Source organism: Leptosomus discolor, chromosome 8, assembly GCF_034619465.1.
Source record: "Leptosomus discolor isolate bLepDis1 chromosome 8, bLepDis1.hap2, whole genome shotgun sequence".
NCBI classification, from domain to species: domain Eukaryota; kingdom Metazoa; phylum Chordata; class Aves; order Leptosomiformes; family Leptosomidae; genus Leptosomus; species Leptosomus discolor.
This window is the reverse complement of record NC_141398.1, coordinates 2914305-2929256: the sequence shown is the minus strand read 5'-3', so window position 1 is coordinate 2929256 and position 14952 is coordinate 2914305.

Genomic DNA, 14952 nt, shown 5'->3' with positions numbered 1-14952 from the left:
AGTGGACATTTTCAACAGCTATAACGTGGACACGTGGCGAAGGGGGAAAGGGGTACAGAGAAAAAGTGCAGCTTCTTGTTGTTAGAGAAACAACAGAGATCTCTCTAAAATACCCGAGGTCTCCCCCTTTGGTGGAAGGAATCTGAGCACTTCAGATGCTTCAATCTGAATCCACAATCCCCTTCAGATGCCCTGACAGTACATTTTAAGAAAAGGTAGACCCAGCAGTGGCACCAGGACCTTAAATAAATATCTAGCCTAGTTTCTGCTTCGAGCAGACGACTGTTTCTGCAGGCAGCTGACACGCTCTGCTTTGCAAATGCTGGGGAGATGGTGAAGAGGGGAAGAAGTAACGTGTAGCCATCACCTTCCCCAAGGAAACTCAGCGGCTGCGAGGCAGTGGCGAGCGTCGTGGAACCGTCCCGCAGTTTCCGTGGGGTACTCAAGGGGTTAACGGAGCCTATAGTGGAGTGTTTGCTTTCTTCTGTTTGAAATCAAACATCTGATCTTTATCTGAGGTGACAGGTTTAATGCCTTTCTTCTCTGACAAATTTTTACCCGAAGAGGAATGCAAACACATATATCGGTGTGGTTTTATAAGTGCTCATCTGAGCAAGCCAATATTGGCGGCTTTGTCCTCTAATAAACAGCGAAGCCACGAGCGGGTGCCACTTGCTTAAAAAAATTTATATCCCTTACATCATTTAAATGACTTTACGTTAGATCTGTCAGGGGTCAGGTACTTTGACAGAGCTTTAGGCAAGGCGAAGTATTGCTGTTCAGCAATGCTGACTTCCCTTCTCCCCCTCTTTGTTTTTTTTTTTTCCTTTTCTTTATCTTTCTGCTGCTTCTTGTTGAAGTTAATGTTTGCAAAATACTCTGTTGCCAGCCTCACGGAGGGAAAAGCCTGCCTCGTGCACATGGCAGGACATGTTCTGGCCGGCAGAAATTTGTTTTAGACTGAGTCTCTCCCTCTGGCATGCTATCGTCCCCTCCTGAAGAATCAGACAAGGGGCAAAGGAACAAATTAGTCCTGATGGTGACTGTGGACTTGATGTGGACAGATGTCTGCTCTGGCAACAGGACTGTGAAGTACAGTCTGTTTTAAATAGGCCAATGAAGATTCATGAAGCCATGGTAGGTTGCAGATGTTTTCACGCTGATTTTTATATACCTGAGCACAGCAAACACTGTTTAATTTAAAATGGCTTTCTATCACCTCTAACTTATTGGGGAAAAAAAGAAATAGGCCTGCTTTGACTTAAACTTTTGCTATAGATCTGAAGCATAAAACACTGCTAACAAAATCCATAAAAGCTCAGTAAGCTCTAATCCTTACTTAAGCAGCCGCTCAGTAACTTCATGATGGGGTGGTATGATAATGCTGAAAGTTCCTGTTGGAAACACTGAAAAGGCATTGTGTTGTATCAAAATTTTCATTTTGGCTCAACTGAAAAATGGTAGAAATGCTTTTTAGCTGTTTGTGGCTGTTTGGAAGCCCCAAGCGTTTGGTTAGATCACAAATTAAACTAAGATTTGTCTCTTAATCAAGGTGGGAGTGTAGAGAAAAATGGTAACTTCAGGATGCTTGCAGTCAACCAAGTAAAAATGATGATCGGTGGGGTCAGGCAGAGTTTTGATTAGCTGATTTTCTGTCTATAGCAGAATTGGGGTCAGATTTGTTCAGGTCGTGTTTTAAAACACTTTTCACCCCCTGAAGTTCCTAGTGTACCTCTTACTCCATTTTCTCATACCAAGTGCTTGCAGTACCCACTGCTAATCATAAAAAAAAACCTTATCACTACCATGACATGCAAGCCTACTGTGGTGTTTGGGAAGCCACCACCTACTCCCCAGACATTTTGCCTCTAGGTCTAGACCTCCTAGGACAGAAGAGAAGATGCAGCCTGTGGTGTTTGGACACAGGACTCCTAGATTTTTAATTCAGTCTCATATTTTTGCTTTTCTTGTGGCACACAAAATTACGTCCCTTCAAGGAAGGACTCCATATTCCACCGAATACTGGCAAGCTGATGATGCCTTGGGGTGTGTGGAACATAGGATAACGCCTCTCCAGGAAGTCCTTGCATCCACCCTCATGGGAAGACCATACCCACACTGACTCCTTAAGGTCACTTGCAGCCACCCTGACCTGGTGACGTGAATTGAGATTCGATGGTGAGCTTGAGCCAATGCTCAAACTGCTGGGCAAACACATCCCAGCCGGTGGACAGGTCCTGCAAAATGAGGACGATGGCTCTTCTGTTTCCCGGCTGCCTCAGCGGTGCAGAGCACTTCTGTTGGGTGGGAGCTGGGAGCCCTGCTCCGGAGTGTGGCAAATTGCAGGGCTGGCACCGAAGCTGCTATTATTGCTTCCAACTCCAAACTGCTCTCAGCTTCACGATTCATTATTGGGAGCGCGTGTTTTCTGCATGTCAGGTTTTGGTATCACAAGAAGTGTGATCACAGCTGGAGTCATGCCAAGGACATGCTTGCTATGGAGCTTCTAACAGACTTCAGTTCCTTGGTAGCATGGTGAGTAGACAGGCATATACGATGGGAAGGTGCTGCTTCTAACGCTACCCGAGGGTACCTGAATAAGCTCCATTTCCACGCTGTGTGTCCTGTCCATCCTGCTGGATCACAGCAGGAGAAGACCTGAAGGAGGATTCCCAGACTGGTGCCAGGTTCGTTTGTTCTGTGGTGAGAATCTGGCCACGTTGATCTCTGCTCATTTGCTGATTCAGGGGTCGCAATGGTTTTTGCCTGGGCAGTCCCTGGCCGTGCCCTTTCCCCTGTTACTTCTCCTGCCAGCAGGCTGAAATGCCAGTCGGCTATTGCTTTTTTTGATCCAGCAGTGCTCACTGACGTAGAGCCAAACAGGAGCTGAAGCATAAGCACCAAACCGGTGAGGTGATGTTACACTATCACACTTATGCAATGGTACCCCTTTATTTACTTTTTTTAAAAGAGGATGTCACATGGGAAGGAAAAAAAGGTAAAAAAAATTATCCAGTCTAGCCAAGAGCAGCTGGAAACCTCCCCAGCCACCCCGCACGGCTCCCACCACCTCGATATTATCTGGGTGCAAACATTTACCCTCTCGCTATGTTGCTGAAGATGCCCAGGACGCGACCCAAAAGAAGACAGACCTGTAGGTACCCGGGGCGGTGAGCGAGGCAAAGCACAGCTTGCCCCAGTGGCGAGGGTGGCCAGGGCACTGGCCGGCGGGTCCCAAGCCACCACCCCGCTCCTCAGCTGCTGGCTTTTCCAACATGATCTATAGAGCGATGCTGACAGTAGATTTTCTGGCAGCAATAAAGGTGGCCTGATTCAGAGAATAATTACTGTATGCAAATGAGTGTGATTTTCCTCTGCCCTTTTATGGATGACTCTGCTCTGCCATTCATCAGGGCCACAAATTTCACTTGGTAGGAGACGGATTTAAAGAGACAGCCGCCTCTAGAGCTTTGTCTTGGACTTACTAAATCCATGCTTAAGTGTCTTCATAAATAGACATACATATGTTATAAAGGGGATGGCAGATTCCAGCCTCTTTATCTATGTATTATTGCTTAGGAAACTGTTGAGAAAACATCCGACTCTCTGGCCATACAGTACATGAAAGCTTTCACTGCTTTGAATAACAGTCTCTTCTCAAATCGGGGTTATATGTGGTTTAGTATGGCCTCTAGTGTGTTTTTTCTCTCTCGCTGTGTCCTTTATGATGTTTATATGGTATCTGCCTTGGTGTGCAGTGGAGGAGGGAGAGAGTGCTATATTTTTTCTGATGACGATTAGTTAATGACTATCACGTTCACCATAGTAATGGCAGAGGCTGCACTCACAGCAAGAAGCCTCAGCGTGTTTCTTTGCTGTTGAGGTTCAGTCCACCGCATTGTCGGGAGGAAATGTCCCATAGTCTTGGTTTTCCTGTCGCGGTCTTGATCTGATGATGTGATCAGTATATCGTGATAAAGGGAGGGGGAGGAAACCCCAGAGCAGAAAAGAACTAAATCAAGATTTTTGTTTCTGAGCACAACGGGTGCCTGGTGGGGAGAAGGAAAAGAAAACGGCCATGAAGTCAGTCTGTTGCCATTCCCTGATGCTGGACACGGGAACACGGTGGTGCGTTCAGAGGAAATCCGTAGCGCCTAATGTGTCATCGCTAAATATCAATTTCCGCACTTGCTCCCAGCATGTGCTGTTCACCTTCCTCCTCGGAGCGTGGCGGAGAGGGGAAGGAGAGCGCTACAGACAGAGCAGGCCCGTCTGCCACTGGGTTGGCTTGTTGCTCGTATGTCAGCCCTATACCGGTGTCAGTGCATCCAGAACGCTTTTCTTCCAGTGCTGCTCCAAAACCAGAGAGGAGAAGCCGTGGTATTCTGTGTTTACCGACCGGATGCACCACTAGAGGCCATCACACACTTCCCTAAATAAATATCAATTAAAGCACTCGGTTATAGGGAAATCTGGCAGATGGGACCTGGGCCCCTTAATCTACTCTCTCAGCACCAGTACTTGAGTTCAGGTGTCAGGTCCTTTGGCTCACAGATCTGTACGTCGAGGGCGAAGCCGTTTTAAGGAAGCCCTTGGCCTGTACACAGGATGTGTCAGGTGTTCCTTTTCCTTTGAACGTGACAGGCAGGTATCAAAGGAAATCGCCTTGTTCACTTCCACTTTTGGCAAGTTTCTTTAGTCTTGCAGGGGCAGGCTGGGGCTGGATCACTACATCCAAACCTCCCCACCGCTCATGACAGACTGTAATAGTTTGCTCCACAGACTTAGGTCTAATGGGTCTGGGCAGGTAATGAGTTACTTGGTGTGAGTAAATGTTTTCTGACATTTGGAGGCACGGGTGATTTTCTGGTAAACAAAACATGAATAGCCTTGGGAATTCAAATTTTTTTTTTTCTGGAAATCCAGGAAAATTCCTGACTCTGATTTAAAGCTAGTAAAAAGCAATTGAAGTGAAAGGATTTTATTCCAAAACTCAAAGCTGAAGATGGGAGGCGTAAAACCTCACGAACCAAAACTAGTGGCACTGATCCTGCGAAGCCCGCAGCGATGCTACCAGTGCTTCCACGCGGGTCTGCGACGAAGCTGAACTCCGTGCTGGAGAGCCTGGCGCTCGCGCTTTCCCAAGGAAGAGAGCAGCAGGGCAGAGGCAAGTGTTTGGAGAGTAAAGTTAATTATCGGCAACAAAAGAAGCAGATTTCCTATATTATTAAGAGGTATTTATCCTATGTCTGTTGAGCTGCTGTTCTAATGTAGGTTGACCTCTGACAAAGATTACAATAATTTGACATTCTTACATTGCATTAATAGCCAGAGTGACTCATTCTGGAGGCGGATTCTGACTTACAACTTCAGAGACGATCTACTCTGTGTCCCATTATTATTTCTGTGTTAAGGCGAGCCTGAAGGCGCCAACCCCAATGGGTTTCCATGTAGCTTTGCTGTGTAGCAGGAGATTAAACCAGTTATGAAATTGTTTCCCTGATTCCCTGTTTCCCAGCCACCACCGGCATCAAGCAGATATCCTGCACTGCTGCTGGGGAGCGTTTGGCACAGAGGTCTGCCAGCCTTATGTGCTGTCGGGCACTGGGTTCCTTTTGACCCTCTTTCTTCAGGCTTGGACACGGCACTGAGATTTAGGAAGGCTGTCCCATGCAGGGAAAACTCGGTGTCATGAAATTGTACACATCCAGGGCAGATGGGGGATGCAATGGCAGGAGCTAGTGGGGCTGCAGGGCCCAGCTGAATTCCTACCAGCCATGAGGTGCTGCTAACACTGTGGAGTCTATTTAACAAGTGTTTAACTATCGTGCTGTTTACACAAATTTTACTGATGCTGGACAGACCAACCCTGGAAGGACACCATGGGACCTTCCAGTAGTCTGCAAGAAAATCTGGTCTCGGGCTTACAAAATAGCCAGGGCAGGGTTAGGGGAAGGAGCAAGCACCTCCAAGGAGAAGGTTTAAAAAAGTACATTTAGTTTTCTTTAGGTCCACAAGACATTTAGGACTGAGGTCTTTTCAGACTGATTAAGCCAGTGCTGCTGGTGGTTCCTGTGAGCTGGAATAAGGCATGAATTTCAAAACCGCTTTTCCCTGCTGCAAAATCTCCAGAGCACCATCAGAGAAAAGGGAAAGAAAGGTGGAGGAAAGCTCGTTAAATATTCACAAAGTTTTAATTGAATGCAAATCTTCATGTGACTGTATCCCCTCTCACTCACAACTTAATTTCTGCCCCTCCGACCTCGCCCTCTTCCAACCCTCTGTGAATGCAATGGAGAGATGGTTTCCACAACCCAGGTCTGGGTATTGCACCCCGTATGGTTTGAAGATGCACACAATGTAAGGTCTAGAGCTATGGTTACACATTTGTGGCAGTCCCTTCTGTAGGCTAGGGACTTGCCAAGCATTCAAGAAGGAAGATTTCTGCTCCGAGGAGCTTGCCATTTAAGAGCAGTGACAAAAGATGACAGGAGGTAGGGGGGAAAAGGTAGGAAGTTTACATACGGTCAGCTGGACATGACAGGAGCATTTTAAAGTATAGATGGGAAGAGGTCCTGCAGGTGAACTCCAGGAGGTCTTGCTGAGCATCCAGAGTCACACAGATGAAGTCACAGAGGCAGCTGTGGAGCAACCTGACAAGGAGATAAACAGGCTGTCGGCACGGGAGTCCACCTAACCGAGCAAAACAGATTGGTTTTTTCTTACTTTTGAATAAGGCAGTGTTTAAATTAGATGTCTAAATAGAGCAAAGTTCCCTATTCGAGCTGACATTTTTTTTGTGTGGAGACATTTCTATGAAATTTGAACCGTTACTTTTTTTCAGCTAAATTTTCACCAGCTGAAGTCCACTTGTAACTAGCTCTTCTTCTGCCGAACATTTTCCTCCTCTTCTCACAAATCCCTTGTGCTCCCTCGTGTTCACGGACAAACGCTTTGCCAGGAGAGAAGCAGCTACACTACCTCAAGCCAGAGACTTTTGTGTCCGTTACCCATAATGCCTTAAAGTGGACAAAAGATTTCTGAAACACACACTGAGACACACCACAGGAGAATAGTTAAAAGAAAATAGAGCATCTTTTCAGTCAAAACATCCTGCGGTATCTCCACATAATGCTTCACGGCATATGACAGGAAGAAGATGACATCTCTCATCACTAGTCAAAAATAAAAACCATGTCAAGTATGAATTGCCTTTGAAAAAAAAAAAAAAACTGTACATGATTTCCATGGTCAGACATCCTGGAAAACCTCCAAAAAGGGGGAAGAAGGAGGGGAAAAAATTAAAAATAAAAAAAAAAAAAGAAAGAAAGAAAAGAAGGTTATTGATTTCCTCATTGGGAATGTTATATAACCTTCATATTTTATTAAAAAACTTTACTCTCACTTTGTGAAAGGTCCTTTAACACATTATGTCATTTTGTAATACAATAGTTCTCCAGCTCCTTCCAGCCCCATCTCCCCGATGTGTTCTCTCAACTGTAGTTATTTTCGTTCCTTCTAAAAAAATATTTCTGATAAAATGTTTGCAAGTGTTAAACAAAGGGGTGCTCTTCAGTGCAGCGTAAGTTAATACAGGCGTCAGGCAACACTCAGAACATGCTGACATATTTCTAGCAAAACATGGGAACGCTTCAGTTAAAAACCTTATTTTTCTGCCCTGAAACAGACGCTCATAGTCTTTGTTTTAAGAACACAAAACTGGTGGGTTTTTTTTTTTTTTCTTTTTTTTTTTTTCCTCTTAACAGTAGATTCCAGCTGCAGGACTCCTCAACTTTTCCTTTCCCCCTTCCTCCTTCCCCACTTCTCCCCCTCCTCCCCTCCATCTCTCCCCCTCCTTCCCATCCGGCGTCTACTCACGCACACGTACTCTCTAACTTTTTGTTTTTAGTAGCGGCTGCCCCATAAGAAATGCTATCCAACAGACCTGGTGCCTGTCACCGCTTCCCATCACATGCCTGGTAATTAAACTCTGACTGATTTATTGACTGACAGCCAACAAATCCCAACCCAGTTTTTATGATATACATGCTTCCCCAGGCTAAATTCACTCAAACAACAGCCCAGCTGAAAAGGAGGAGGAAAGGGAAAAGGAGGAAAAAAAAAAAAAAGCGCGATAGAGAAAAAGCGCTACGAACACGCACACGCACTCACATACAAAAAAAAATCTGGTATCGGTAGATGAAGGGGAGACATTTTGCAAAGAAAAAAAAAAACCCAAACCTCAGCACAACATCTCTTTCAAATCCAGACTTGGAAAGAGGGGGGGGGGGGGAGGTGGAGAGGGGGGGGGAAGAAGTAGTAAACATCATTACTTCAGCTTTAAGATTCATTTGAAACGTCTCACGTACAAAAGAGCTCTGAAGGGGAAAACAAGACGTGCTTGCAGCTAATATTACAGTCAAGTTCCAATTTTACCTAAGGGAAAGCAGCTTTATTAAAAGTCATGACTGAAATTGCGTGACAGGTGCCAATATTCTCCACCCTGACAGATGTGTCAGTTTGCGAATGCCATTTTCTTGTCAGCGGTCCCTAGATGGAGTTGCTCCCATCACCATTTGTCTCTCTTCCAGCTAGATCACACATGCCCGTCGCTTGCCTCCAAGCTGCGCTGCGTTGTTTGATATGTGGAATCTTCACAATGAGACTTATTAAAAGACAGTCCATTATTTTTATTTAGAGCATTTCCAAAACAAGCAGAGCGCGCACAGAGATAATTTAAAAATTGTGCGGCGGGTCATCTCCAGGCCAGAGAGGCTCAATTGGAAATGCATAAGAAAGCAGTGTCTCCCCCGAGCCCCTCCTCATCCCTCAGTTCATAATGAGGTTGATTTGAGTGACATTTAACCCTTGAATAATGGCCCTTCGAGTCGGCAGGACCGTATAGCTGTGCTCCGCAGAGGCGGTTCAGCCTGAAGGATTAATTCTGCTCCGATTTTTCCTAAATCTTGCACCACCACCCCCCAGCTGCCTTCTCTCCTATTTTGTTACAGGTGGGCTTCACAGCATACCGCTAGATGTAAAATACTCTTGATCGTCAGTATTTATAGACCCTTTTCCTCCTCCTGTTGGTTTCAAACACAAAGAAAAATGGTATCTCTCAATCGTGCCTGGTATGAACAGCAGGTAAAGCTGCAGCAGACTCCTCTCCAGCCTCTGATGGAAAATTATTACAGATGAAATGATTCTGTAATGGAAATGGTAATAGGAAAGTTTCATTCTAAAGGATGTTTGTGCTAACATGAGAGGCTATAATATGTGATGGATTTGGATGCAGGAATAAGTGTGATCTCAAACAGAATTTTACTTCATCATTTCTAGAGGTGGCACCGGGGGGCTGGAGGAGGGCTAATGGACAGTGCTTGCAAACAGGGCTAGGCGAAAGGACTTAAAATAGGAGATTATTGATGTCTCGTTGTCCCAGGCCAAGTGGCATAGCAGGTTGTTGCTTCAGCATTTCTTTCTTAAGTACATGGATGCTAATTCTTTTCAGGCTGGAATTAGCTCATCAGTCCTGGTGGGTATGTGTCACTCGGGGAAAGACGTGTGGTTAAATCGTAGCTAACCCTTTGTAGATGACCGGGAGCTGCTTCTACTTCTTGTGAGGAAACAACATTCACCCCTTTGGCCCTACCTTGGCACAAGACGTGGTCTGGACCCTTTTGCTGCCTGACTGCTGAAGAAGTTTGTCTCTGTTGCCGTCACAGTCAACTCTGAGCGGGCTGCAGGTAAGGCAAGGCTGCAGACTGGTGTCAGGTACCTCTGGGTGCCCAACAGCATCGGGGTCCCTGCATGCCCTTCCTGGTACCCCTCACCTCTGTCTCAGGCCTCCGTCAGCTGGGGGCGGTTTGGGATGATCTTCCTTCTTCAGAATATGAGCAGGCCCCAAAGCTTTGGGAGACAAGAGGTGGGCTGAAAAGCATCACAGCGATGTTTGGCAGGACCTGGATGGAAAATGAAAGGCTCCCTCTGGAGCAGAGAAAGCAAGGAGTGGGGAAATACTGGAAAAGAAAGAACTGAACGAACTAGGGACTGGTTGTATCACTTAATGTCCACGGGAGGCACTCTGATACGTTTGGGTTGGTGGTGAAATTTTGTAAGAATTTGAAAGAAAAGGCATGTTTTACAAGAACTTGGAAGGAAAGATCTTGTGCTCTGCAAGCCTTTCTTAGGGGAGCGTTTCCATTGCACAATCACCTGGAAGGCCCAAGCGTAGATCTTTCACCCACTAGTCTGTCACCCTTTCCCACAAGCAATCCTTTAGAAACTTATTTAAGAATTATAAAACCATGACCAAAAACTATTTGTGAATTTCCTCCCTAAGCCGGAAAAAGAAGACGGGCTGCCATGGGAATATTTTCTCCCCATACTCCCACAACAAGGTCTGCAAAGCTGAAGCTGCTGTGCTGAGAGCAGCTCCAGAAGCAATTATACCATAGTCCCAAACAACCACCAGCTCCAGGGCAGGCGAGGAACATACCAAACTGTTCCTACTTTATGCAACCTATCAGCATTTCTCACTTGGGAGGAGGGGAGGAAGGGTTGAGGAGGGAAGACAGGACGGGGAAAGAGATAAATATGCTGCTCGTTTGGTTGATTTGTCTTATTGTTAGACATATTGATCTGCTTTTCCAGATTCCAGGAATCTGCTCTTCCTTTTGAGCTAAAGAAAGAAATGAGCAGCTTCCATCAAAAGCTGGAGAAAAGGGAATGTTGCGGCGCTGTGCTCTGACAGCCAGAAGCTGTGGACTCAGTCGGTGGAAGAAAGAAAAAAAATCTGCAGGTGAAAACCTCCTGCAGGGCAGGGCAGCAGACTTCAGATGGCTGTGGGCACTGGCGTAGCCTGTTCAGATGACTGTAACTGCCGCAGCAGATCTGCTCTGGAGTCCATCTTTCAGGCAGGATCAAGGCTTGTAGGTCTTAATAAAGTCAAATCAACACATAGCAATGAAATAATAAGTCTGGGCAGCTGACAGATGCTAATGAGCATGCTTATTTAAACCACCAGCAAAATCCAGTTGAAAACTAAGCAGATATATAAAACTCTGGACTCTATCCTTTTTATTTAGAGAGAGATAATTAGGGCCCATAGGACATTTTCTAGGAAGATATTTGGGATGCTGCATTAACAGCCCATTTCTGAGCATGATTAACCTTACTTACTGCAAAAGAAAGTATTCCTGGTTTTAATCACAGAATGTAGTTAGTTCCGTGTATTTATAGGATCAGATGATATGGGCAGAAAATGGAAAAAACAAATATTCAAAAGAGGATGGGGTGATGAAGAACGGTGTCAAAAACATTACAGCTGATGAGTCCAGAGGTGCTTACATGTGTTCTCAATTGTTTCAGTGGAAAGACCTAGGCGGTAGACACACACATGCAGATATTTTGGGGCTTGGACCTTTGCTAGGTGCACATCTAAGGGCTATTTTAAACACCACCTTGACAGTACATGAGACTATTTGCTCTTATGCCTTGCTTGTGTTGAATATAAGAAAGCATTTACATTATTGACTCCAAAATCGTATTCATGTCATGAAACAGTGGGGCCTTCACTGAGTCCAAGTCCATCAGGGTAACTACAGCCAGCAGAAAACAAGATTTACACACTGGCAAAAATGGAAACGATCCCTCCACCACTATTCCTCCCCCCAAGTATTTGTACTTGCAAACTACTGGCCTTCAGCTGCAACATGGAAATAACTCAGATGGTAATAATTCAAAGGAAAACATTTGCTTTTTATAAAAAAGCTTCATCACTGGGAAAGCTCTGACTTGATTTTTGCATGGCTTTCCTTTCCCTCGAGACATGTTGACAGAGAAAGTTGAAAAGAGTGTCTCCTTCCCCAGGAAAGCGGAGCAGAGATCAGCTGTTAGGGCTTGGTGGCCCTGGTGCACGTGGTGCGTATCCTGCGGTTGTTGGTAAAGGAAGGGGAGGAAGATCCTGGGGACACAGACACATTTTGATCTTTCTTGTCCTGTGTTTCACTGGTTTTACTTCTGTACTGTTCAAAGCGACTATGTCAGGAAAAATTGCTGACGCTTCTGTTAGCAGGCAAACAACCTGCTTTGGGGTAACATTTTTTTTTCTTTTTTTTTTGCACCACCCTTTTATTTCTTTGTTCTGCTATAGTGCCAGGGAAATCCAGAATGCTCTATACATTAATACCACTGGCTTTTCATTCTCTTTTTGGCAATCGCCGAGAAGAATAACACTTCATGTGGGAGACAGCTGTTCGGATATGCTTCAAGTGAATTTAAGTTGATATGTATACATTATTCCCCACTTTTTCTTTTTTTTTGTCTGCATTTGTCTTCACACTTTTGAAAAAGAAAAAAAAATCATGACGAAAATGTTATAAAAGACTCAGTGGGACTCTTCTCATCTTCAGATAGCCTCTTAGTAAGCAAGGATTTCTCTTGCCCTTGATCCATCAGCATTCACCCATTCACTAATAGGAAAACACCTCAGACTATGGCTTTGAACTTCAAAAGTATGGATGACTTCCATGGGACTCTCTACTGGAACTGAACAGCTGAATGAGTCTCCAGAATGGAGAGGATCTGGAAGTGAATGTTTCTACACAAGCACTGGGCCATCCCTGACCGTTGCTCCTACTTTCATACAGTATCATATTCACAGCAGGGAAAGATAATACCGAAAGGTATTTTAAAATAGAAGGAAGAAAGTCAGGAAAAGTAAAGAAAAAATACCAAGAAATTGGTAAAACGAAGCTGTGCCCAGCTTACGATCAAGAAAGACAAAAGCCATCTTTTTTAAATGGGCAGAAAACTAAAGGAAGAAAAGGAATCTACATTTCTACAGTGGTAAAAGCTACTGATTAAGATATCCAAGCCACCTTAAGTCAGTCTATTTCAACAAACTGAGAAAACCAAAAGTCCAAGTCTCTTATCTATCCAACATAGCAGTGGTTTCTTATCACTAACTTTAAAAATTCTATTGGCTTACACTGGGTTTGAATCGGATGAATTTGGCCCAGTAAATCTCACTAACACTTATTCCTTGAAGTCATGGCCTAATACTTGTATCAAATTCCTTTTAAGTTTAACCTTAAGTCAGAATTTCCTGGGGTTTAATAGTTGCTTCTTGATAACTGCAACATGCTTATAACAAATTTAACCTTTCAGTTACTGATCTTCACTTTGCAAAATGTTTTTACTGCAGAGAAGAGCTATCTTCAATGATTTAGAGGGGATTTTCAAATTTATGCTAGTATTTTCTCCCTTCCACAACTACCTGAACATAGCCAGTGATTCAATCTGGCTTTAAAAACAAAGAAATACAAGCCTATAAATATGGCAGCATATAAAAAAAGCCTTAATTTTTTGGAGGGGGCTTTTCTCTTCAGTGTTGCATCAACAAAATTGTTGATGAGGTGTTGGCCTATGACTAACTCAGTGTGGCCTTCATGGAATATTAATGACTTTGTCACTCTCAAACTCAAGCCAAAGAAATCCTTTAAACTGCCACGTAACATCAGGCATTATATCAATATCACGTTCTAGATGGCACACACCCATATCCAGGTCTCAAGCTGACAGAGGCACACACGTGTCTGAGCCTCATCAACCATTTTGGCCGCAATGCAAAGGATGAAGCTGGGCAATTCTCAAGATATAAGCACGACTTCCTAATATTTAGAAATACTTGAGCCACATTTTGGCTGCAGTATTCCACAGGCACTTAGCCTGAGGTATGGAAAATGTCAGCCACTGTGAGTAAAGTTTATTAATGCTCTGAGCAACTGGAAACTCTCCTACAAAGCCAAGAGTTAAGCAACACTGAATAGTAGATGGCACTGTACGATCCAAATAGCCCTGCATGTTCCTGTTTTGGGGTGTCTGAAGTAGATGTGCTTATTTACGGTTTGTAGACTCTGCCCGTTTTCCAGCTCCCTGGGGTCAATCCCACTAAAGTATGTGTACTTGTGTAACTTGGCACACGTCAGCTCCATCTTAGAGACAAATTCTGATTGCATGTTCTCCTTTTCTCTTCTGAAGGCGTATGAAATCCACAAGGTCCATCTTGTTAGGTTTTTTTCCCAAGGTTTTCAACAGGCGATGGTCGTCCTATGATTCTATGAAATCTGTGAGTCCTCACTAGACAGTGCTACCTTCAGGAAAATGCTGCCAGACGCTGTGGTTCTCCTATCTGCGGGCACTGTCAATCATACACGTATGTTGGCTCTGTGTCTGTGTCCTTTAATTATCCCCTGGTGTCCCCACAGCTTCTCACAAGGCCTGTTCTTCACTGAGCTCCCATGAGGGTTCTTCCTCCACTTGTGTCACCTGGATGAACCTGTGAACCGAAACTGCTACTGTGGGTGGCAGAAAGCTGGTGTTGAAGGTCCCAATTTCTTGATGAAATAGTGTAGTTTATTTCTTCTCTTGGGATCCTGTTCATACCTAATGTTACTGATTTTACCTCTATTCTCAGTGACCTATTTGTTGCTGTCCATAGGTCTTGAAGTTGTGTTATTCTGGTTTCTTGCAAATTGCCTGATTTTTTCTTCACCAAGGATATCTGAAGGTTTCTTAGGTGAACAGAGGGGGAACAGTATTCCACACTAGCCTCTGAAGCTCTGGGTGCCAAGGCCAGAGAAGTTCTTCAGTCCTGATGCTCAGCTCCTGGCCGTGCTAGGCCCCCTTGCCTGATTTTGCAAAGCCTGTACAGCTCTGCCAGAGTGTAGCTTGTCTCCAGACCTACTTCCACCCTTTCCTCATGCCTGGAATATCAGGGACACCAAACAACATCTACAAGGGCTGGTGGGCCCAGGTGGCTTGATGCCCTGAGAGCTGAGCCTCTGTAGTCTGGTTGTAGAGCCATGGCCACTGTTGTCACGTGTCTCTCTCTTGTTTGGGACTGTGTTTTGTCTACATCATGTTTCTCTACTGCCCTACACAACTGTT